This window comes from Rattus norvegicus, chromosome 16, assembly GCF_021556685.1.
Source record: "Rattus norvegicus strain SHRSP/BbbUtx chromosome 16, alternate assembly SHRSP_T2T, whole genome shotgun sequence".
In the NCBI taxonomy this organism is placed as follows: Eukaryota; Metazoa; Chordata; class Mammalia; order Rodentia; family Muridae; genus Rattus; species Rattus norvegicus.
In genome coordinates, this window is record NC_141549.1 from 64,114,773 (window position 1) to 64,140,883 (window position 26,111).

General features: G+C 45.0%; 1 protein-coding gene and 1 long non-coding RNA gene across 1 annotated transcript; one reads left to right on the forward strand and one right to left on the reverse strand.

Annotated features, from left to right (window-relative positions):
- Erich1 (glutamate-rich 1) overlaps positions 1 to 26,111 on the forward strand; it is a gene marked incomplete at its 5' end in the record, with an annotated part of 52,793,804 nt that overhangs the window by 33,244,213 nt on the left and 19,523,480 nt on the right.
- On the reverse strand, positions 12,877 to 25,408 carry LOC120097451 (uncharacterized). Its single transcript, XR_015640394.1, has 4 exons — positions 25,225 to 25,408; positions 18,302 to 19,375; positions 18,123 to 18,194; positions 12,877 to 13,511 (listed from the first exon to the last, which is right to left on the reverse strand). It is a non-coding gene; the product is annotated as an uncharacterized LOC120097451 (long non-coding RNA).

Below are 26,111 nucleotides of genomic sequence, written 5' to 3' on the forward strand. Positions count from 1 at the left end.
AGCAGTTATTAAAGTCGCCATAGACGAATGGGCTCTGTCTAGAGTTGAATAAAGAGAAGCAGATAGAAGTTACAATGTAGGTTGTGTTTTGTTTACCTGACCCAGAAACAACTCTTGCTGTCTTAGGAATCTGCAGTCAGGATACAAAGTAGTGATTATTTCATACTGTTGTCTTAGAATTAGAACCATCATGTTGAAATGATTATGTTGGCCGCATGACCGATTATACGTAAGATAAGCTTATGTGAGGAACTAGAGACAAATCTTACATACTTGCGTAATTGTGTCAAATGTGCATAGATAGCGGGATGAGCAATCAAAATGTCTGTGTTCCTCACTATTAAGCTGCTGCACACCCAGGATTTATGTAGCGAGAGCTAAGATTTTAGAAGTAGGTATCTCTGTTTTACGTTTCCAGCCTCTGGAAGCAGCCAGCCACGATGCAGAAAGACCCTGACAGTAGATGTCCTTCTGCTTTACGTTAGAATCTAAGCACTCAGAGGATTGCGATAAAGATTTGGAAAGACAAGGAAAGCGAGGGCTTGAGAACTCGTGACGGAGAAAAGGTTTCGGAGCGCTGTGATTCTTTGGAGAAAGTGGCGAGAAAGTGGGAACCCCTTATGTCATCCAGGGGCATTTCTTGATTAACAAGATCTTAGTGAGAGGTGACGGACAGACCTAAGGAGGAGATGGAGACCCTAGGCTGTAGGATTCAGGCTATCGTGTGTGCCCCAGAAACAGATTCCCCAAGGCCTGTAATGAACTTGTTTATTGAGATGCAAATAGCCACTTGTAATCAACCTTTTATTTTTATTACACTTGAGGTCTCCCAGACCCACACCCCACAATGTATGTAGAGGTAAAAACAACTTACACAAACATTCTCTTCCTCCACCATGCTGGAACTCGAGAGATTAAACTTAGGTTATGGCGTGGTCAAGGCCTCTGCCTGCTCACCCATCTCACCAACCCCAAAGTGCGGGGTTTTGTTTCATAACGGAAAGGAGAAGTGTTTGCTTTGGCTCACAGTTTTACAGAGTCTGTCACGGTGGGACAGGTGTAGGAGAAATTCTACCCTCTAACACCAACCAGAAAAGAGGTGAGTATGGAAGACTTGGTTGGTTTAGGTGCCCAGGATTGAGCACTTTATATTGAGGGCTTTATAGGCTAAAATACACGCTCTACCACTGAGATCTGTCTCCTCCGCCCCCTCAAAGCCTTGATTTTTAGAAATCTATGATTTTATAAATCCTTGCGATGGAAGAAGACAAACTTTTATAAAATGGTATAAGTTGGTCCCGCCCCCCTCCCCCTGACCCCCACAGTCCACCAGAGTGTTAATTCAGAATTTGATGTTGACTAAAATGAAAACCAAAAGTCAGTGTTTTGTTCACACCTGACTTTGAAACTCAAGGTTCAGGTCCTCTGTAGTTATTAAATTCAGGAGCCAAGAAAAGTAGACAAGTAAAGTAGATAACTCGGGGGTGGGGGGAGGGGTGGCGCACGCAACTCAAGAAGTACAAGGCAGTGAACCCAAGAGCCTTCCGACTGACAGAGAAGAGGCCAAGGATTCTAACAATTAGCCCGAGATCAAACCCAAGTGACATTAGTCAGAAGGGGAAGAGAAAACAGTGCTGGCCTGCAGAAGATCAAGAATATGCCCTTCTAGCAGTTTGCTAGGCTAAAAGGTTGTTTTCAAAGCTAAGAATATTTTGGAACAGATAGGATACGTCCTGCAACTTGTCATTGTCCGTCGTCCTGTGTCAGGGACAGGAAGTAGGGGGGAAGGCAGCTTGGGAGACTCCTGTGTGTTTTCCCTTCAGGGATCCAGAGAAAACGACGACTGTAAGACATGACTCTCTAATGCAGGTCTGGGGATCCTCCCCCGGTGCCTTCCCGTTAGGATTGGACAAGGGGGTTGCTTGGTTTTCATCCTAAAAATAAACACAGATGACTGGGAAGAAAAGAAAGTCAAGGTCCCCTGTGCTTCTCCTTCGTGCTCTCGGCTGTGCCGTCAGCAGTTGGTGCAGGGCTCTATGGTTGCCGAGGAGGAAGCGGAAGTAGGTGCTTCTGAGCTGTAATTGTTTTCTCCCCTGCGCTGGCTGTGCATGGCTGCCTACTCATCGGCACATCCCAACTTCTGTGCCTGGAGCTCAGAGGAGAAAGCAAAAGAAAGACAGGAAGTCAGGAATTCAAAATGGCCACATCCCAGACAGGGAAGGCGATGTTTGCAAAGATTCTTCCCGCTTATTCTACAGTTGTTTCCGGAGCTTTGCCACACCTGCGATTCCCCCTGAATTGAACGACGAGGCTGTCTAAACCTCCCATCCAGCTATCTCGTGGAGATGAAGGTATAAATTTAACTCCTGAAAGGCCCAGTTGAGTGCTCCAAAAGTCCTATACACTAAAACCATGTGGAGTCAAGTCGCCAAACATCCTTACTTTCCTGGACTGAAGATGTTTCCACTAGCCTAGAAAGTTTTCAGTTTTTCCATTGGCTTCCTATTGGCTTAGTCACTTTTCTTATTGCAGTGATAAAATACGTGAAGGGCAAACCTTGTGTCCTTTAATACATTATCTGTGTTATTAGAAACATGGACTGACTGAGGGGGAAACTCGGTTTATCTCATTAATAGGCCCCTTCTCAATAAACTATCATAATCTACAATGCAGATATAGAATTTTGATCAGATCTAAATTACCACTAATTATAATGTCATGTGTATACTCAACCCAGAAGAAAATGCCTAGGAAATAAACATTTATAATATGTAAATAAAAACATACACACCTCCTGCTGCAAAGAAATGTATCACGAAAACAATGGATTTTCAAATATAAGATATATGTCCATAATGTGCTTGAAAGGAGAGTAAAGAATAAGTAATGTTAAAAGTCAGAAAAAATATGTTCATGTACATTTTTTATTTTAATTTTTTCCTTCTTAAATGATGTTGCTAACAGTCAAATTACAATAATTTGTTCTACTAGGTACATCTAAGTAATTTTATGTCACCTTATTCTGAAACGTGGTTAAAATAAGCTGAAACGTATGTATCATCATTTAAATTTATAATAAAAATGTATACTCACCCTAAAAATGCACAAGGAAGAACATGGTATTAGGTTTTTTTCAGAGAGATCCCAATTAAATGTTAGAAGAAGAGACGTTGACTATCTCAACTGTCCCCTCTGCCCTGAATTATTCTGAAAGCCTCATCCATTCTCTGTCCTCTCATTACCAAGGACAGTTTCCTACTTGTTTGTACCTGCCAAGGGCAGAAGGAAGTCCACCCCTCAGCTCTGACCTGCTGTGCTTCCCAGCTCCCCCAAGGCAGGCTGGGGGGTCTTTACTTTGCCTGGTGGATTTGGTTTCAAAGCCATGTTCCTTTTCCTTAAATGGTGACGTTCTAGTTGTCCTCTAAGGCTCAAATAAAAACACCATTTCTTCTGTCAAACGTCCCAGCTCTCATGCAACATGAAATTATGTATCCAAAACAATAGTTTTCATCGGACTTCAGAGCAGGAATGTCCCCCAAAGTCCCTGGATTGAAAACTCTGCCTCCTGCCTATGACACCATTAGCAAAGGGTGGAACCTTCAGGAGGTGGGACTTCCTGGGAAGAAGGACCCTGAGACATGCTCTTGAGGGCAATAATGGGACCCAGGCCCTTCCTGTCTCTCCTTTTGTTTCCCAGCCACCAAGAGTGACCGGTTTTCCTCACCTTCTGCAATGGCATAATTGCCTGGCCACAAAGCCACAGGACCAAGTGGTTAGAGACTGAAAACTATGAGCCGAAATAAACCTTTCCTCCTTGTAAGAGGATTTGTCTCAAGTGTTTTATTCCGGTAATGAGAAAATGGCCCCAACAGGTACTAGAATTACCTGCACGTGATTTGTATTGTTCAGTCAGATTTCAAGGAGGCTCTTCTCATCTCTGTGGAATGGTACTTGGCAGAAATCAAAATCCAAAAACAAAATCGCAAACAGAACCATCATATATATAATAATTACACTGGGCGGGGGGAACCTACCGTCTCTGTAGATTTGAGATGTCTTCTTCATTCTTTCGCAGTTGTTATTGCAAAGGGCTCAGTGAGTGCTTCCCTAGCCTTAATTCATTCAGCCTAAATATAAGGCAGTGAGTGCTACATGAATCCGTTACTGGAGGAAGCAAATTCAGATACTTCCAAGGAAGGTGTGGGAAGTACGAGGGAGGGAGGAAGAGAGAGAGGGAGGAAGGGAAGAGTATATTAAACATATGTTTTGGTGTCACCACGATAGCTCAGCTGGTAAAGACACTTGCAGTACAAACAGGACAACCTGAGTTTAGTACCTAGAACTCACAAGGGAAGGAGGGGTTAAAAAGCTGTCCCTTAGCTGAGTGGCGGCAGTCCATGCCTTTAATCCTAGCACTCAAGAAGCAGAGGCAGGCAGATCTCTGAGTCCGAGGCCAGCCTGGTCTACGGAGTGAGTTCCAGGACAACCAGGGCTACAAAGAGAAACTCTGTCCCCAAAATACAAAAGGCAAAACACAAAAAACAAAAAAAAACAAATGTTCTCTGGCCTTCTCAAACATGCCATGACAAATGCATATCTCTGTCTCTGTCTCTGTCTCTGTCTCTCTCTCTCTCTCTCTCTCTCTCTGTCTCTCTCTCTCTCTCTCACTCACTTTCATTCTCTTCCTGTGACACACACACAGAAACAACAACAGCAGCAACAACAACAACCATAATAAAATGCATGTTTAACCTTGTAAATAGTTGTCTAAAGTGGCAATACTATTTACACTCTGTCTTAGTTAAGGTTTCTAATGCTTCAGTGAAAACGCCATGACCAAAGCAGTTGGGGAGGAAAGGGTTTATTTTGCTTGGACTCCCATATCACTGTTCACCATCAAAAGAAGTCAGGGCAGGAACTTAAACAGAATCCCAGAGGCAGGAGCAGATATAGAAGCCATGGAGTGCTTCTTACTGACTTCCCCTGGCTTGCTCAGCCTGTTTTCTCATAGAACCCAGAACCACCAGCCCAGGGGATGGCACACCCACCATGGGCTCTCCCCCACCATCAATAACCAATTAAGGAAATGCCTTAGAGCTGGGCCTCATGGAGGCATTTTCATGGTTGAGGTTCCCTCCTTTCGGAAGGCTCTAGCTTGTGTCAAGTTGATACAAAGCCAGCACTCCCTCCCTTTGGCAATGCAGTGCTTGTCTGTTTCCAGCGACTACGCCGAGTGCTTGCCAACATTTGTTTTTGTCCGTTTTATTTTAGCCGTTTTAAAGTGTTCTCAACATTGTTATTGGATTTTAGTCTCCAGTTCCTTGGTGTCTATTTGCCGTGAGCTTCTTTTATGCTTATCTGTTTTTAAAAATACTTGCTCCAATCTTGCTCTTGGACGTCACTTGTTTTCTGAGAATTCTTTAAATATCCCAGAGAACTCCTTCGTCAAGACCGCGTATTTAAAATTCTGGTGAAGTCTCATTTCCCTCTCTGTCTCTGTCTCCCTTGCCTTATATAGAGTCCGCTTTTCATACCACATCTAAGAAAATTTTACTTCCTCCCTGGTTTCGAAGAGTTTTCTGTTCTCTTCTAAAACTTTGGTAGTTGTAGCTTTTTACCTTGACAGTGATTAATTTTAAGTTAGTGTTTATGTGTGAGGGGAAAGTGTGTGTGGTGTGTGTGTGTGTGTGTGTGTGTGTGTGTGTGTGTGGTGTGTGTTTCCTGTATGTGGATGTCTTCTCCAGTTTTTACTGTTAATAATACAATACCACAGAATAGATAAAGCCTAGTCTTTTGTTATTGTTTTTCTTTGTGCATATAGGGTGTGTGTGTGTGTGTGTGTGTGTGTGTGTACACGTGTATGCACACAACCACCTGATTCACATCCTTGCACCTTTGAGGTTGCCAAGCAAGGACTCTTACCCAACTGAACCATTCCTCTATCCCCTGGGTAAACTTATTTTGGCTCATACTCTGCCCTGTGGTTAAGGGGCTGCATTCAAGGTGTCAGAAGGCATCACATGGCGGGAGATGCAGGGCACAGAAGAGACCCAGTCTAACAAGCTTCCACAACAGACCCAGTCTAGATAAATTCACTGTGCGCCACCTTATCAGTCTCGTAAACAGCCTCACCCATGGGTGAGAGTAGAGCTCTAACCACTTCTTAAATGGCCCTGCAGATCCTACTTCTGCATCGTCTCATGAGGACTCGATTTCAACACAATTTTTAGGGAGGCTGGGAAACAAGCTATGCTCAGCCCACAGCCATTATTAATCTCCAAGTTCTCTAACACCATTGCGGAGGGCGGGTCAAACTTAAGTTGCACATATTCAGTTCTTTCGGGGTGTGGTTCTATAGATATACACCAACATGGACAATAATGCCAAGATGCCGATGGTAATCACCATCAGGCCCCAAGTCCCTTTGGAATCTTTTCCATACCTGGGAATACCGGTCTGTTTCCTGTGCTGGTGTGTCTATGCCTCATACGAAGTGCTACAAATAGGAGCTATTCTGAACCATCGGTGTGTGTAGAACCACTGGTGAGCGTGGAACCACTGGTGAGTGTGCAACCACTGGTGAGTGTGAAACCATTAGTGAGTGTGCAACCACTGGTGAGCATGGAACCACTGGTGAGTGTGAAACCATTGCTGAGTGTGCAACCATTGCTGAGTGTGCAACCATTGGTGAGTGTGGAACCACTGGCGAGTGTAGCCCTCTTCTCCATTTTCTTCCACTCAGTGCCCCGGCACTTGACCCATCCAGGTATGTGTGTCAGTAACTCATCTGCTAGTTTCTGAGTGATGTCCTATTATGTAAAAATACCATGCGTGTTCATTCATTCCCCGCTTGAGGGGCATTTGGGCTATTTTAAGTGTCTGACTAAAGCTGCTTGCTATGGGTTGAGCTGTCTATAACTCAAAATTTCTACACTGCACTCTTAATCCTGAGCATCTGGGAATGGAAACCTATAGAGAAGTGGGATCTTTCCAGGTATAATTAATTAAGTTAAAATGAGGCCCCAGTGAAAAAGGAGTCCTTAATCCAATATTATTGTCACTGCATACATGGAGAGAAGAGAGGCCACCAAAAGACAAGAGCAGGTAAAGACACTGCAAGCCCTGTGACCATAGAGGCAGAAGATGGACTCTTCAAGCCCAAGAATGATAGGGCTACCAAGGGCTGAAAGAGGCTCCAATATACCATTCCCTATAGGGAGTGAGAGACAGGAGAGAGACGGAGAGGGGAAGAGGAGAGGCAGGAAGTAGAAGGGAGGAAGGTGTGTGTGTGTGTTGTGTGTGTTGCGGAGCAGGAGTGGAGAGGGATGGGAAGGGGGAGGGGGAAGGGGAAGGAGAGGAAAGAGCACAAGTGAGCGTATCTTTGGATTGTAGCCTCAATTTATAGGGGAATAATTCTGTTGCTTGTGACTGGAGGGAGGCAGTGAGACTGGAGGGAGGCAGTGAGACTGAAGGGAGGCAGTGAGACTGGAGGGAGGCAGTGAGACTGGAGGGATGCAGTGAGACTGTAGGGATGCAGTGAGACTGTAGGGATGCAGTGAGACTGGAGGGAGGCAGTGAGACTGGAGGGAGGCAGTGAGACTGAAGAGATGCAGTGAGACTGAAGAGATGCAGTGAGACTGGAGAAGGCAGTGAGACTGGATGGAGGCAGTGAGACTGAAGAGATGCAGTGAGACTGTAGGGATGCAGTGAGACTGAAGACATGCAGTGAGACTGAAGGGATGCAGTGAGACTGGAGGGAGGCAGTGAGACTGGAGGGATGCAGTGAGACTGGAGGGATGCAGTGAGACTGAAGAGATGCAGTGAGACTGGAGGGATGCAGTGAGACTGGAGGGATGCAGTGAGACTGGAGGGAGGCAGTGAGACTGGAGGGAGGCAGTGAGACTGGAGGGAGGCAGTGAGACTGAGGATATGCAGTGAGACTGGAGGGAGGCAGTGAGACTGAAGGGATGCAGTGAGACTGTAGGGATGCAGTGAGACTGTAGGGATGCAGTGAGACTGAAGAGATGCAGTGAGACTGGAGGGATGCAGTGAGACTGGAGGGAGGCAGTGAGACTGGAGGGAGGCAGTGAGACTGGAGGGAGGCAGTGAGACTGGAGGGATGCAGTGAGACTGAAGAGATGCAGTGAGACTGGAGGGAGGCAGTGAGACTGGAGGGAGGCAGTGAGACTGGAGGGATGCAGTGAGACTGAAGAGATGCAGTGAGACTGGAGGGAGGCAGTGAGACTGGAGGGAGGCAGTGAGACTGGAGGGAGGCAGTGAGACTGTAGGGATGCAGTGAGAGTGAAGAGATGCAGTGAGACTGGAGGGATGCAGTGAGACTGGAGGGATGCAGTGAGACTGGAGGGATGCAGTGAGACTGGAGGGAGGCAGTGAGACTGGAGGGAGGCAGTGAGACTGTAGGGAGGCAGTGAGACTGGAGGGAGGCAGTGAGACTGGAGGGAGGCAGTGAGACTGTAGGGATGCAGTGAGACAGACTGGAGGGATGCAGTGAGACTGAAGGGATGCAGTGAGACTGAAGGGATGCAGTGAGACTGGAGGGATGCAGTGAGACTGGAGGGATGCAGTGAGACTGGAGGGTGGCAGTGCGACTAGAGGGTTGCAGCAATACCGCGTGTTGAAGTTGATGGTGTGGACCTGGAGTTGGGGGATTTTTAGATAATGTTGCCCAGATGAGAAGGATGTTGAGCCCAGGATGAAGCTTCGCCGTAGACGGAGAACCATTGTGCATTTGGCTCCAGAGCTATTCACACAAGTCCATTCAGAGGAGCTGCGACCTGAGACACATACAAGGGTATCCTACCTTCCTACTCCAGGTCACCATATCTGAAAAATGGTGGTAACTCATGCACAGGAGACCGTTAACCAACGCCTGTACCGTCACCACCCACATGGCTTTTACACCCTTGGCAACCCCTGAATGTTTTTCAAGCTAAAAAGATGAACAGATTCTACAGAGCAATCAAACTTTCATAAAGTCAAAAGTTACCCATGCATTTATTAGGATGACAGGATATGGTTGTTATTGGGATTCTTATGCAAGTTTTGAAGCTTATTTTTGGCAATAGGTGAAGATTAGAATTGGCGACTTGTTAAAACCTCATATCCTCCAAATGAGCCAGAATCACTTTAAAGTTTAGCTCTCTGGTGCCCCAAATGACTTGCTAGGATCAACTCCGTGCTCTGCACTGACACGGCAATTTGGCTGTTAACACCAGCTCTCGGATACTTAGTTCAGCAGGAAAATAGATGTTTTACAGAAACAGTATCAAAATTTCAGGAGCTGTTATTGTTAGCTAGAAAGCAGTAGGAGTTCTGAAAGTCAAGAAATAGGGCTGATCTGAGACCCCATAAATGATGTCATGAAAACGTAAGTTCAAGAGGTCTCTGTGTCTGCATTACAGCAAGTTGAACAATTATTTTCAGATCCGTTCATTTGTTTTGAATTTCCTTTTTGTCTTTCTTAACAGCTGAATAATATTCCATTATGTAAAGATACCACACTTTATTATGGACGTCTTGGCCGCTTCCACTTACTGGCTATTATGCATAGAGCAACGATGAATACAGATGAGCAGGGGGTAGAACTCGCTGTAGTAGAACATACAGTCCGTTGGGCGCATGCCCAGGAATGCTATAGTTGGATGATATAGCAGATCTATTTCTAGATCTTTGAGGGACCTGTGTTCTGTTGCTCCAGGAGCTGAAGGGACATCCTGCCATGCTGGTCACTGTTGCAGTGCATGGGTGTCACAGCTGTGTAGGATTATCGGCTGCCCACCTCCATCACCAGCTTGCACTATACCTTCCAGGATTATGAAAGCCGGTCTTCAGGTCAGATCCAGTCCAAAGCCTCCAAGTTCTGTGTCTGAAGTGGGCACTGTGTACAGTTTTCTAACTGGAACCACGTGTTCATAAATTTGGAGTTCAAATGTGGGATGTTTAGACAGATATCAGGCATGATGTTCTGTGACAAAAAGGGAATTTATGGAGATGTATTTTTCTGGTGTCCAAAAGAATTATTTCAAGAAATACCTAGTCTTATTTTCTCTACTGAGATCAGTTGGAGATTTCATTAAATATCCAGATTTCTAAAATTTCTCTTGTGATTAAAGCACCTCAGAATTTCCCTTGTAGGGGACACAAGCGCCACCTAGTGGTGTTGATGATCAACTGCAGATTAAAATACTGAACTTTAAAAAGATCTCATTCAAGCCTGCATTCCTGGGTAGCTATAGAAAACGATATGAAAGAAAAGGGGAGAGGCATGGTATGGTGGCTCACACATTTAATGCCATCACTTAGGAGAAAGAGGTAGGCAGACCTCTGTGAGTTCGAGGCCTGCTTTGGCTCCGTAGTGAATTTTAAGCGAGATAGGGCTTCATGGTAGGACATCCATAAGATTTTCGTTTCGATATCTACATTTGGGTTTCCTTTCTTGCCTTCAACTGCTTTTTTAAAAAAAGAATTTAAATGCAATGACAAACACTAAAAAATTAGGTTCCGGAGTCTCAAGTGTAACCAGGCAGGACTCCCAACGGAGGGATAAGGACAGTAACCAACCCGCAAAGCTTTTGACCCAAAATGTGCGCTGCCTACGTGATGCGCAGGGACAAAGACGGAGCGGAGACTGAGGGAATAACTGGCCCAACTTGAGACCCATCCCATGGGCAAGAACTGATCCCTGACACTATTGATAATACTCTGTTATGCTTGCAGACAGGAGCCTAGCATAGCTGTCCTCCGAGAGGCTTCACCCAGCAGCCAACTGAAACAGACACAGAGACCCACGGCCAAACATTTGGGAGCTGGCGGAGTCTTGTGGAGGAGTAGAGGGAAGGATTGAGGGACTTCACAGGAAGACCAGCAAAGCCAACTATCCTGGATACTTGGGGGCTCCCAGAGACTGAACTATCAACCAAAGAGCAAGCGCAGGCTGGACCTGGACCCCTGCACATATGTAGCAGATTTGCAGCCTGGTCTTTGTGTAGGATCCCCAACAACTGGAGCTGGGGCTTATCCTGATTTTTTTCATGCCTGCGAATCCCATTCCCCTCACGGAGCCTCCTTGTCTGGCCCCAATGGGAGAGGATGTACCTAGCCTTGCAGTGTTTTGATGTGACAGGGTGGGTTAATTACTGAGCAGGGAGGCTCCTTCTCTGAGGAGGGCATGTGGGAGGGGCAGTGAGGGGGATGGAGTAGGGAACTGCAATCTGGATGTAAAGTGAATAATTAATAATAATAATAAAATCTCAGGTCTCTGTTGAGGGAGGAGCGGGTGACTCTCCTACCAAACTGGTTTCCAGGACCAGATGCGCTGATATTAGTTGGTTATTTTGTTACATTGTTTCTTTAAACGTATCTACTTTGGCAAACAATACAGACACATAAAAAGCACAAAGCACTTAGTCCTTCCTGCTCCTCCCACTGTCTGGGTGAGCCAATCCCATTAGCGGCAAACCTCTGTTCATTTGGACAAGGTTTTGGATAGACGCGGCTTGCTGGAAGTTTAGTCATGCTAAATTGATAGAAAATTGGAAAACTGAATGCAGCAGGAAGTGCCAGCCATATGCCACAATTTTTCATTTGTATAAAACGTCTCAATCGATAAATCCAGAAAAATGCCCTGACAGGGTTCCAAAGATGCGAAATGCATAATGATTGATGTTATCGTAGGAATAAAAACCTAACTAATGTTCAACCTCGCACTGCATACGGCACATGTCCAACTTTACAGACTCTTCGGTGAATGAGCCGCTTGTCAAAATGAACCTTTCACGTGTCTCTGGTCTTAAAAGACAAATGCGTTTCTGTTGGTAGTCAAATGTCAACAATTCTCTCTCTCTTTTTAAAGTAATTTATTATTTGTTTTTATCTTATGTACCTTGGTGTTCTGCCTGCATGCATGTCCATGTGAGGGTATCAGATCCCCTGAAACTGGAATTGCAGACAGTTCTGAACTGCCCTGTGGTGATGGGAATTGAACCCAGGGCCGTTGGAAGAGCAGCCAGTGCTCTCAACTGCTGGGCCATCTCTCTAGCCCCAATGATCTCTTTTTAAATAATAATAATAATAATAATAATAATAATAATAATAATAATAATAACCTATTGGCTAGGTACTGATTCCAGACTGTTAAGGGTATACCTATTCTAGATTTTGTCCACTTGTAACTCTTAGCAAGTGTAAGTTCACAACATCCTCTTTCCCCAGTTCCTCATGCTATCTGTTCATTTAAATTGAAGTCATCCTCCCGCAACCTTCTCCAAGCCTTTGGCTTTGCAAAGCACACTGGGACTGTTGTAGCAATGGTGAGGTCCTTTGCAGGGTTAGTGTAAAGCTCCTCTGAACTCATGGATGCTATGAACACCTGGTGCGGTTGACCCTCCCTTTTCCACAGTTCGGCCAAATAAGAATTACGGAGCCTGCCCACTATGCCTAATGTTTCTAGCATACAGGAAGGTGTGCATAGGTTATATACAAATGAAACCCATTTTACAGGAGATACATGAGCCGTATTATTTGTGTGTGTGAGCAAGAGCCTATTGCTTAGAGAGCCGTGAAGAACAAAGAAACAAAAGACTCAAGCCAACCTCTAAGCAGCCTTAAGACTGGCAAATGTTGGTCTGGGAGACGTTCCCTACGCTCTGCTTGCTGGAGTACAAATCAGTGTGTTTCGAGAAAGGGGTCTTATTTTTTTTAGTTTTAATTTAAATTTTTTATATTTGCTGATACAGGGATCTTGCGCCAACGTAAATTTCTTAGAAATGTTCAGGCACTGACAAAAAGAAGAATGACTCGGTGTTAACTGCAGCCTTGTGACGTCGCACAAATAGAAATGTCGGGAGAGCCCCAGATCTGCTGCTGCTAGAAGGGTGTTTATTAAGGGCACTGTTGAGCTCTAGACAGAACATTTCAAATGAATGCATGCTGATGGATTCTGCTAAACAGAAGGTGCTTCAGGGAGTCCCTCAGAAGGGAAGGAGCCCAGTCTTCACTCAAAAGCCCGGCAGCCATCTTAACACACAGGAAATGCCCCAAGGCAAGTCAGGAAGGGAGGTAAGATGTTGCCCTCCTCTTTTCTTTAGCTGAGAAATGCCATCAGAGTATCCACTGATTTTCTTACTTTGGTTTGTTTTCAATTTCCAACTGTCCGTCATTTCCCACTTCCTATAACTTGGTTTTTTTTCTGTTGAGCATTCCTAGAACTTCAACGTCAGCCTTCAAAACATAATAAATTGTTATTTCAGTTAATTACTGCTTTTCTTATAAATTTCAGTTACCATGTTTTGTATGTAAATATCAAAGAACCCTCTTTTGTCTAACTTGTTTGATTCTGTATAACATCTTTTTCTGCTAACCAACAATAGGCATCATTTCTCCCCTCCGTCCCAGGACTCCATTTTGACTGTCTTCATGTCCCATGTGTGAGTTTGGGTCTTTGTTTTTCCTGTTGATGATGTTCCAGGAACATGTGGTGACCCGACTTCCCCCTATTTCCATCCAGAGAGACAAGAGAGAACAGATACAGGTCAGCTTGTTGAATGTTAGCCTTACCAAGGCTCCTGGGCTAATCTGCTGAGGAGAACAATGTATGATGGTAACAATGGTGTCCTGCTTTGCTTCTGTTGTGTTCATAAAACTCTCTGATCAAAAGCAGCTCGGGGAGGAAAGGGTTTACTCATCTCACACTTCCAGGCTTTGATCTGTCAAGAGTAGTAAGGGCAAGAACTGAAACAAAAAACCAAGGAGGGAAACTGCTGACTGCCTTCCTCCCAGGCCTAGTTATCTACCTTTCTTAAATAGCCCAGGCCTAACTGCCTAAAGATGGTTCCACCAACGGTGGGCTGGGCCTTCCTATGTCAGTTAGCAATCAAGAAAATGCCCCACAGACAAACCCACAGGCCAATATGAGGAAAACAATCCCCCAACAAAGGTTCTCTGCTCCCAGGTGTGCCAAACTGGCAAGCAAGATTGCAAGATTGCCTGCCGCTGCCGCCATTTTTTTCCTCCTGTGAAGAGCGCACAAGCACGAAGTGGTTTAGTCTGTTCTTCCGGTCGTGAGGGCCAGCTGACTGGGAGAATGAGCTTTGCTTCAGATTCTCCCAGGGTACAGACCCCTGACTCTCTTAATGTTATCAGGGTAAACAGACTCTGCCTCGCTGCTCCTCCCCATACCGAGTGACAAGTTCTGAGCGCCTGAGTGACCTTGAGAGCAAGTCAGCGCAACCTCCTGCCATTTCCCCTCTTACAGGCTGCTGGTCTTCCGTACTGTTGAGACCTTTGTCCCTTGCGAGTTGTCTCCATTTCTGTGGGCTAATAACAATGTTCTTTTTCCAGATAGAGGAGCCAAGTAAGTGCACACTGTCCTTTTATTTTAGTTAAAACCTAAGCTGTGTTTCTATTACTCTCTTCTTCTTCTTCTTCTTCTTCTTCTTCTTCTTCTTCTTCTTCTTCTTCTTCTTCTTCTTCTTCTTCTTCTTCTTCTTCTTCTTCTTCTTCTTCTTCTTCTTCCTCTTCCTCTCCTTCTTCTCCTTCTTCTCCTTCTTCTCCTTCTTCTCCTTCTTCTCCTTCTTCTCCTTCTTCTCCTTCTTCTCCTTCTTCTCCTTCTTCTCCTTCTTCTCCTTCTTCTTCCTCTTCTCCTTCTTCTCCTTCTTCTCCTTCTCCTTCTTTGTTTGTTTTTATGAGACAGGTTTAAGCATTTGAGTGTGTGGTCCAGATTGCTCTGCTTACAGCAGTTCTGTTTCTGCCTCTGGACTTACAGAACCGAGAGTCATCGCATCTGGCCATGATTATCAATCTAGTTTTTTGAGACAGAGCTCTCTGTATACTCATGGCTGCCCTGGAACTCGCTCTGTAGATCCGACTGGCCTTGAACTCGAAGAGGTCTGCCTGTCCTTGCCTCCTGAGAGCTGGCATTAAAGGCTTGTACCGCCACTGCTGGACCCATCATCACGATTAAGAAAATGAGATTAACTGTTAAATAAAGAGAATAACTCCTGTACTATTCTAGGTTATGCCACCAGGTGGTGGTGTGAGGTGATCTGCACAGCTGGTCAGTGGCAGGACAAACAGGCCTGTGCTTAAAATGTTTAAAAACTTGGCGCTCGTTTGAACAAAAACTTGATCTTGTCGATGGCTGGCTTTTTTCTGACAATTCTGTTTTTCTTATTACTTTAGGAAGAGGACACTTTTTTACGCATCTTTGGAGGCTCAACCGTGAAAGATTATCCCTCCTAATACAACCATGCCTCTTTAAGCCCTTGCTTAGAGGTAAAGGCTTCTGAAAAGGCATGCTTAGGGGAATTTGTCACATCACAGAGTGAACAAAAGTTGTGTAGCCTGCCCACATCTAGTCTCCACAGAAGACCCCGATAATCCTGGGGCCAAGGGGAGCACAGCCACATGAAGCTAAATCAAGCACAGAGAATGTGATGCAGCGAAGAGATGCTGTAAATGGGGGCCATATTTGACTGTTGTCCACGTGACCTAACATCTTGTTTCGCACTGAACTTGTGTCAGTAAGTAGAAGGGATGCATTAAAGTAGATCAAAGCATCAACCCGCAAACCAGCCGTCTGTCAGCGTCAATATTGTTCTGCATATCTACATTGCTTGAGACACAGTAGTCGGCTTATGCCGCTAAGGACTTGTCAGGATGCACTGCACTTCTTGGCACCTAAAATGGCAGTAAATGACAGTGACTTATCGGCTCCATAATAACCTTATGCAACCACCAGTCCAATGGTTGGCTTTGAGCATCCACATCTGTATTGGTCAGGTTCTGGCAGAGCCTCTCAGGAGACAGCTGAATCAGGCTCCAGTCAGCAAGCACTTCTTGGCATTAGCAATAGTGTCTGCATTTGGTGTCTGCATGTGAGATGGATCCCCAGGTGGGGCAGTCTCTGGACGACCTTTGCTTCAGTCTCTGCTCCATTCTTTGTCCCTGTACGTTTTTTAGGCAGGAGCAATTCTGGGTTAAAATTTTGGAGATGAGTGGGCGGCCCCATCCCTCATGGAGCCATGTCTAACCTCTGGATATGGTCTCTACAGTTTCTCCCTCCCCTTTGTGGGGTATTTCAGCTAATCTCATCCCTGTGGGGTCCTGTGAGGCTCTTGCTTTCCTGGCATCTGGTACTTTCTGGTTGCTACCCCCAGTTCCCATCCCCCATTGCTACACACCTCTGTTCAATTTCCTGACCTCTGTACATCTCCTCCATCTCCTCCCATACCTGATTCTGCCCCTCTTTTTCCCCTCCCTCCCCCTCCTCTCCTCCTCCCAAGTCCCTCCCACCCTCTACTTCCCTTGATTATTTCATTCCCCCTTCTGTGTAGGACTGAAGCATCCACTCTTTAGTCTTTTTTCCTTTTGAGCTTCATGCGGTCTGTGAGTTGCGTATTCCAAGCTCTTTGCCTAATATCCACTTATCAGTGAGTGCATACCATGTGTGTCTTTTGTGACTGATTACCTCACTCAGGATGATATTTTCTAGATCCATCAATTTGCCTGAGAATTTCATAAAGTCATTGTTTTTGATAGCTGAGTAACATTCCATTGTGTAGATGTACCACATTTTCTGTATCCATTCCTCTGTTGAAGGGCATCTGGGTTCTTTCCAGCTTCTGGCTATTATAAATAAGGCTGCTATGAACATAGTGGAGCACGTGTCTTTGTTATATGTTGGGGCATCTTTTGGGTATATGCCCAAGAGAGGTATAGCTGGGTCCTCAGGTAGTACTATGCCCAATTTTCTGAGGAACCTCCAGACTGACTTCCAGAGTGTTGTGTGGCACTGTTTTTAAATGTTCATTAGTCTCAATGTTCCTTGGGGTGGGGGTGGGGTGTTCTTCTTCAAGGCTTTCACTACAGTTTCAATGTAAAATATCTCAACACAGGCTCAAGTGTTTCAACAGTCCATCTCTCCCTGCTGACACTGTTTGGGGAGCTTGTGAAACCTGTGAGAGACAAGGAATAGCAGGGAGAATGGGTTGCTGCAGGCAGGCATTGAGCATTATAGCTTGGCCCCACACCTACCCCACTTTCTTTCCCCATGCTCCTCCGGGGAGGTGTTCCCACTACAGTGCCCTTTCTACTATGATGGTGGGTGTATCCTTGAACCAGTCATAAATGAATCCCTCCGTCCTAGGTTGTTCTGCTAGATATATCTGTCACTAGCAAGGATTCAAGTAGCAAACACAATCTTCTCAGGGTTTCTATTCGACCTATGGTGTTGGAGAGGGCTTTTACATTATAATTGGAATCTGAGGGTCTTCTTCAGAAGAGAGTCTTGGGCAAATGATTTTTTTTTCTGAAGCTACTATTCCGTTGTATGCTTGCACTGAAGGGCTCACGAGAGAAACAGACATTTTTCTGTTTTGTGTGCCAGTTGTAAATTCCATGGTTTGATGGCAGGCAGTGCGAAGTATAAAATACTTAAAGACTGAGTTGGGCGGACCACATTCCAGGAGTTTGATTTTCTATAGTTTACTGGTCACTTGAGGAGCCATCCCTGGCCTTTGTATCCTGCCTTTGTATCCATCTCTAAGAAACAATAACACATAATTTAAATACTCCCAATGGAGACACATGAGAAGATCAACTCAAGAAAAAAATTTAAATTGTACAAGTACCATTGTGTATTTTATTGCAAATTGTGAGCTACCAGAGGCATTGGTAATTAAACTGGAGTCTGCTGGAAGAGCAGCTGTGGCTCTTAACCACTGAGCCATCTCTAAGCTTACACTTTTGTGTGACATTATCCCATATGGCTTACATAGTCACCTCTCTGCAGCAAAATACACTGTTTAAAAAAATGTCCCTGAGTATAATATGTTAAAAGAAATGAGGATGGATGTCAAATGGAGGCCCTATTTAAAAAGAAATCCCCAGAAGCTGTGGTAAGTCAAATACACAATTCCAAAAATCTGAGAAACCCTAGAAATACTAAAAAAACAAAAAAGGTTAAAAGCAAAACATCTTTAAAAACAAAAAACAAAAAACAAAAAAAGGCCCACATTGTAATTCCTGCATGCATGTCCTTAACACATGCAAAGTTTCCCCTTAAGGTCCCCTCCCTCCCTGTGCCACCCCAGGCAAGCACTTACCATAAAATGCCCTTGATTCAGTTCAGCTGTAGCCTCCAACTGAAAGACTCTGCTAAGGACAGCGAGGATTCCCTGGCAGAATTTCAAACAGCAGCAGGCAACAATTTAATTAGGTCTGAGTCAATAATTCTCCATGAACCCCAGCAGGTCAGTAAACCATCAGCATTCTCAGCAATTACCTGCAAGAGGCCATTCCTGAGGAACCATGGTGCTAAGTTCTTGACAATACCCAGTGCAGGGCCTTTGTCCGTTGGATTGTTTTTAATTTTTTGGTTTGATTTTTAGACTGAAGAGTGGTGAAGAGTGACATCATAATTCCGCTGGAATCCTTAATTTGGGCAGGACTGTCACCAAAATGCGCTCGCATGCAGTCAAATCCCAAGTAGTCAACAGGAGAGGATGGAGAATGTTTAAAAAGATGAATACATATTTACAAATAATTTCATAGGCACTTTGTAAAATTTGGGGCTTCTGCTGTCTGGAAAAATGTCAGCATGCGGAGTTCAGACAGCCATAGCATTGATGCTAGTTGGAGCGGTTCACACCCATTTCCTCACATGCTTCACGTGAACTCCATACCTTTCCTGTCCTTGACTCATCTCTTACGTTAAACAGACCTCGGAATATGGCCCTGCCCCAGTCAAACTCATCAACCGACTCTAAAACCCGCTTTGGGTGATTTTTTTTCAGCTTTGATGGTAGTGTTTGGATGTGAGAAGTGTGAAAGTTTTGATCAAAGTATATAATAATGTAGTAATTAGTAATATAACAGTATAATAATGTCATTATATAATGAGCATGTGGCTCCCACATCCACCTCCTTCAAGGCACACTGCACTAGGTGCCGGGCAGTCAGAGGACTCCAGAGTTACTCATTGTTTTAGGGTTTCTCCCACTGCACACAGGAAGTCAGATACAGGATTTCTCCCTACAGGGTCAACAGGAATTGATAACAGGCCACACTTTCAAGAGACTGGTGAGGTGTTTTTCTTCTACCCTCCTAGGACAGTCTTGTGGCCTAATGAGCGGGGTTCTCACTGTTCACGCAGATGATCTTGGTAATTGGCACACGTGAAGTGTGGCTATGTGTAGAGCACTCCAGGTGACATCTTCTGAAGCAAGGCAGAAGAGTCCAGGTAGCTGGCAAAGATTGGTGTGCTGCTCCACGGTGAGTGGATGTAGCCTTCTGTTTGGCCTCTCTGGGACACCTGGACTCCCTTTTGGTCCAGCATAGTTGACGGTTACATTTTAGGCTGTCGGGTGGAGGGAAAGATGAGAGTGCAAAGGCACATATATACCATGTCTATCTTTACACACACACACACACACACACACACACTCGCGCGCGCACGCTCACTCTTTCTCTCTCACACACACACTTGTACACATACACACATGCTCTCTCTCTTACATACACTACACACACACAAACACACACACGCTCTCACTCACACACACACTTTCTCTCACACACACACATACACACACACACATGCTCACACACACATGCACACACATCCACACACTCACATACTCTCTCTCACACACAGACACACACAGACACACACAGACACACACAGACACACAGACACACAGACACAGACACACACACACACACACACACACACACACACAGAGGCCTTTGTGATGTCTCTACAAACATGTCTGTGAATCTCTGGACCGTCCCATTAAGAAGTGTCTCATACATACATGCCCACCTTTTGAACCCGTGCAGATCTACAGATATGATGATGTGAGACCTGCAGGGTAGGCAGAACATAGAAACACTGGCTGGTCCTCTTATGACAGTCATGCTGGGATTCTTTAGTCACAAAGAAGCAAACGGTGATGTGCCCACAAACCAGACCTTGTAAAAAGTGATGTCTCCCAGGGATATGGTGGGGAGTATCCATCAGGGAGAGTGGGACTTGCAAGAGCTGAGTCCACCTTCTGTGTCCACCTTCATGTATTGGATGGTGCCGTGCCACACACTGTTTCTCTCATACCTATCAGACATCTCTGGAGATGCCCTCACAGACACTGGAGGAGGTGTGCTGCTAATCCTCCAGGCATCTCTAATTCAGTCAGATTGACAAGACTCACTGCCACATGAATCCTGTCAGAAATTGGATTTGTCTGCAAGACTGCATATGTGCACGTCTTTTAAAATACACAATTACTAAGTCAGGCATAGTGGCGCATGGCGTTTAGACCAGCACTAGGGAGACAGGGACAGGCAGATCTCTGTTGCATTAAATAATTAAAAAAGGAACTACCCCCAACTACATCAGACACCGGAGGGTCACATGTCACCAGCAGGATATTCTCATCTGGGCAGACTCTTTTGCTCTGAAATCTCTCCACCCGACTTGCTAAGTTCCCATGGTGGGTGGCTACCAGGCCAGTCCCACGCAGTGACTGCCTATCTCGCAGTTAGCTGTAACTAATCCCTGTAACCCAGTAAAATCAAAACTCTTGAGGCTTGTAATTTATCAATCAGATTTATATCAGTGAATTCTCAGCCCACAAAACATCCAAAGAACTCAGAGCCAATTGATATTGATATAAGCTGCCCACTTAGATTGGACAAATTTTCCTGTAGTAATCCATCCCTTATATGATATTCATAGCTACCTGTGGCTATTTAAAGCCACATGGATCTGGGTCGTCCTTCTTTTCCTCCACCTTCCTTCTCCTCTCTCTCCTCTCTCTCCCGCCTCTCAAAAACTCTGCGCCCACCTTCCTTTTCCACTGTCCAATCACAGGCTCTAGCCTTGTCTTTCGCCTGCCCTCACTGCTTACAGACAGCAATCTACAGATCTCTGTACATTCAAGGCCAGCCTGGTCTACAGAGTGAGTTCTAGGATAGCCAGTGCTATTAGTGAGACCCTGTCTTGAAAAGACAAAACCAACCAAACAAACAAACAAAGACAATGGAGTAAATGATGCCAATAAAGCCCCTAGGCCCTAAGTGTTAAAAAGTAAGTAGACAGAGAGCTAAATCCTTGCCAATCTGTATGCCAACTGGAACCTTGCTGTGTAACCGTCACTGCCATCTGTCGGTAGCAAACTTAATATGCTTCTGTTCTGGAAATTAGCCGTGCCTTAGCGACAGTTTATAAACGATGAGTGTTGTAAGCTCTGGAGCATCTATATATAAAGGCACAGCTTTGGAGAGCAGTCAGTTAGGAGGCACTGCGGGGGTGTGAGTCACGTCACTGTTTCATAAGCACCAATTGTCTGCATTTAGTCTTGCTTATAGTGGATTTGGAAGTAACTGTGTTTTTATAAAAAGAACTCTTTAGGAGTTGAGTGAGCCTTGGAAACTTTACTTAATGTAGTTAGACAATCTCAGATAGGTGGTAATCCATGGCTTTTTTTTTTTTTTTTTTTTTTTTTTTTAGTGGAAGGAATATTCTATTTATAGCATTCCTGGATGAACTTTCTGCCTGATGATATCTTTCCTAATCGTTATCCATCGTCTCTGCTACTGTTGAACCTAAGCAAGTCTGAAATTACTCTGGAGGGTTCTCTCCTTAGCAGCATTCTCTAGGGATTTAGTAATTCCTTGAAGTGAGCTCATCTCTCTTGGGAAGCTATGTCCTTTCTCCTCACTGTCCCCACAGGGATCCCCAGCGTGTCATAAGTGTACTGTTTGTGTATTCGTTACATCTCCTCTTTCTAAGTCCTAGGACAGAAGTGGGGTGGTGTATCACTTCCGCATCCCCAGATCCTACCCCGGGGCCTTAGACACCTTTAACAAATAACTCCGGAGATAATCGAAGAGCCAGCCTGCCTCCATTTAGGCTTAAACGCCATCTTATAAAATAAGAACTAGGTTCCTTCTTGTTTATGACTAAATCTGTTTCTCAAGGATTGGGCTATGCCCCGCCTGTAACCTTAACTACAAAGGATTCTGTATGCCTGTTCTGAGAGGGCCAATCATGTCTTTGTTTCAAAAGGTTAATAAGTAGCTTGTAACTGCAACCCTACCTTTGTTTCAGAAGGATTTGTTATGGCTGCCTTGTTATGACGGCCTGCGGTTCCCAGCACCTTGCAATCATGTCTTTGTTTCAGAAGGTCATTGTGACTAACCCGATATGCTTCCGTTCCGCCCCTGACATGCTGCCTATTTTACCCGCCAAAGCCCCATTTGGAAACCTCCGACCTCTCAGCTGTGAAAGCCTTGTCTTCCTCACATCCAATGCAAATCTCTCAAACCTCACCTTAAGGGAGGCAGCCTGTGTACTTGAATTTTAAGAAGCTTGCTTTAATTAATTGCTTGCTTTAATTAACTTAGATAAGATGCTTTGGGCCGTTGGTCTTTCTCCTCCCATCTTCGGAATTACCACAGTGTCTGAGGCTGGTTCTCAGAGCTTTCAAGTCCATCATAGCCTCTGAAGTTTCCCAGCTCTCTTTCTGTCTCTGTCTAAGTAACTTTATAGCTCTTTAGAACACCCATGAGTTTTATTTTGATGGTGGCAGTTATTTCTAAATTCTATTTATTTTTATGTGTATGGCTGCATGAATATGTCTGTGGACCACATGTGTTCAATGTCTACAGAGGCCAGAAGAGGGCATCAGAGTTATAGGTGGAATAATAGGCACCTGAGAGCTACCAGGTGGGTGCTGGGAATTGAACCCCGGTCTTCAGCCTGTTCTCTTCACCACAGAGCCATCTCTCCAGCCCTGACAACTCGTCCTAATTTGTTAAGTATTGAAGATAGGCAATGGCTATTCCTTTTAAAAACACTTTTACAAAATACATATGTAAAGGTTTATTCATTAATGATTTCTTATTTGGTTTTGCTGATGATCCCATAAAGTAGCCAAGTTTAGGGGAAAGCATGTTAGATTCTCTTTCTCCCCCCCTTCCCCTCCTTCCCTTCCTCTTGCCCTCTCTCCTTCCTCCCCAGGCCCCTCCTTTTCTTCTCTTGACCCTGCTTAGTCTGTGGTGGGAATGCTGGGCTTCCTTCCATCTATTGGCTCAGAGTCTTTGTCTTCAGATGAGAGGTTTGGCTTGGATGTTGCCTCATCTTTCCCTTAGGTCCCTAAGGGACCTAATTCCACTGAGATCAGACTTGGTGAAGAAGTGGGACTTGCATTTTTGGGAGGTTTTCAGTCAGGACCCTCAGGAGTGTTTTCACCTTTCCTCCTTCTTGCTCCCTTGATAGCGTTTCTACAGCAAAAATGAGCTCGTTCCCAGCACGAGTCACAGTGACTCTGACGGGGACATTTCTCACTGTCACTCCATTTGCTCTTCCTCTCTGATAACTGCGTGCTGATGGCCAATGTCTAATCTTAAGCACACCATCCTCCCTTTCTACAGCACTCTGGTTTTCCTCTCATATAATTAAATTGTATTTCTACTGTCTTGCTAATGCTCAGTTTCCCTCCAGTTTAAAAGCTTATGAATGTTAACTGCCACACATACACAAGCACTCAGGTACACACACACACACACACACACACACACACACACACACACACACACCAAGGATGCATAGGCATTAACCAGGGGCAGGAGAAGGGAGGCCACTTAGTGTGAAAAGTCCAGAAAACTAGAAGGTTAAAGATCATGGAGTGGGAAGGAGAATAAGTAGAGAAAAAACAGCAACAGCCAGTAGCCAAATTACAGTTATGAAGTGGCAACAAAAATAATTCTATAGTTGAGGGTCCCCGCAACCAGTCAGTCCACAAAGTCTTCTAAAACCTGATAATGCTTAGTGGTTTTGAGACAGGGTTTCCCTGTGGAGTCCTAGAACTCATTTTGTAGACCAGACTGACCTCTAACTCCTGGAGATCCACCTCTCTCTGCCTCCTGAGTGCTGGGATGCTGGGATTAAATGTGTGCCACCATGCCTGGAGTCTGAAAATTCTTTTGTAACTCTCTTAACAAAAGACTTAGGTCAGGCTTGTGTGTGTGTTGATGATAAATGTGCAGTGTAAAGTTTTTCTGTCTTTGGTACATGTGGAATTCCATCATTATGTTAAAATAAATGAAATTTCTCTTCAGTTTCCTTCTACCTCCTTTCTGTATGCTGACACTGCTAGCTTATATCATGCAGAAGCCAGCCTTTTCTACACCTAACCTTAGAATCCCATTCCCCTGCCTCCCAAATGTTCCACCATGACTACCCACTCCTCATAGGTATTCTTTTTACCTCAATCAGTACACTCATCATGTGAAAACCAAATTAACGACTGATAGACGAGTGTGTTAAGAATGAAATAAAAAACAGAAGACATTTGCAGTTTGGGGTAAGACACGTTAACCATTTGCTTAACTGCAACTAGGATGCATAGAAGACCTGTAGGTACTAGAATGCACATAGGGCCAGGACCCAGCCAATTCTGCATGTAGAAGGAAATCCTTACGAAGCAATGACATTTAGGATGACTCACAAAGGATGAGTAAGTCTCTATGTGACATAGAGAAATTCATTCACATGCATATGTTGTTTGCCTGGGAGTCCCGGGTGCCTGCAACACTAGGCCTACAAAAGATGCATCCTTTCCTGGTTCTAGGACATGCATCTCAACTAGAGATGGCTGTCCTAGGTTGGGAGCCATCAGGATGACCGGAACATTCTGCAATCATAGCCATAACCTATTATCTTATGACTAAGAGATAGGTAAATCATATCACCCAGGAGTGGTATCTTGTATGGGATAATAAAATAGGTTTGCAGGACTTGAGAGAGGGTTCAGAGGCTCTTTTTCTGCTCTTGCAGAAGACCAGGGCTTAGATCCCAGCACCCACATGGCAACTCACACACAACTGTCTGTGACTCTAATTCCAAGGATCCAGTGTTCTCTTCTAACTCCCGTCGTCTACTGCATGCATGTAGTATACATACATACAAATACAACAAACATTAAGAAGGAAAGAAAGAAGGAAGGATGGGAGGAAAGAAAGAAACAAAGGAACAACAGAAGAAGAAAAAACAAGCTTGAGACACTTCGAATTCCAACTTAATCTCATGTTGCCTGACTTTTCCCGGGAGACATAAACAAATGTCTCTCCACTGAAACCAGGGCATCAGTAACAGACCCAAGAACCAACTCATCCAAGCCTAGCTCGGTGAACTAGTGAACCTACCGAGCTCTCTGACAGAAGGGTGGTTGAGAGGTTACTCATAGGAATGTACGTGACTGCTGACTGCGAGACGACCACAGAGCTGCAAAGTCCCACGTCAGCATGGCTGTTGGCCTCGGCAACCGGCAACCGAAGACAGTGTTCCTCCTTCAGTTAACCCTGTACCTTCCTCAGCTCTACCACCTCCAGAGAGGGCGAGCAGCCAGAGCAGAATGTTATAGAGCTGGGGTGAGGGGTGGGTGAGGCACAGGAAGGAGGGAGTGGGTGGAAGTTCAGGGGAAGGCCTAATGACCCTTCTGTGAGGGAGTTATCAACAGGCCTGATCCTGTGAAGGCTTCATGGAGATCTGATTAAAACGGTGAAGGGAATGCCGTGCTGAGAACCGAACACCACAGAGTTTGAAGAAGTTGGTGGAGGCTGGGAAACATTTTTCAGCGTCTCTCTGCGTCCATTTTCTCATCTCTAAAACAGAGCAACACTGACTATAGTAAACGGAAACCCTTGTTTAAACTGGCTTAGATAATAAAAAGCTGTGTTAACTCTGAGAAACAGGACTCTGCTCAAGGATAGCATTTCTAAACTCTGGTTCACCCCCCCACCCCCACCTCCCACCCCCACCCCCCACCCCCCACTCCACCCTATTCTCTCAGATTTACTTTCTTTTTTTAACTCTGTGTGTGTGTGTGTGTGTGTGTGTGTGTGTGTGTGTGTGTAGCTCAAGCACACTAGTGCAAAAATCCACAAAGGCCAGAAGAGTCAGATGCCCCTGGATCTGGATTAACAAGTGGTTTTAAGCCACCCAATGGGTCCTGGGAACTGAACTTGTGTCCTTACCAAAAGCAGTGCATGCTCTTAACCGCTGAGCCAGCTCTGTCTTGGCCCTGGTTGCT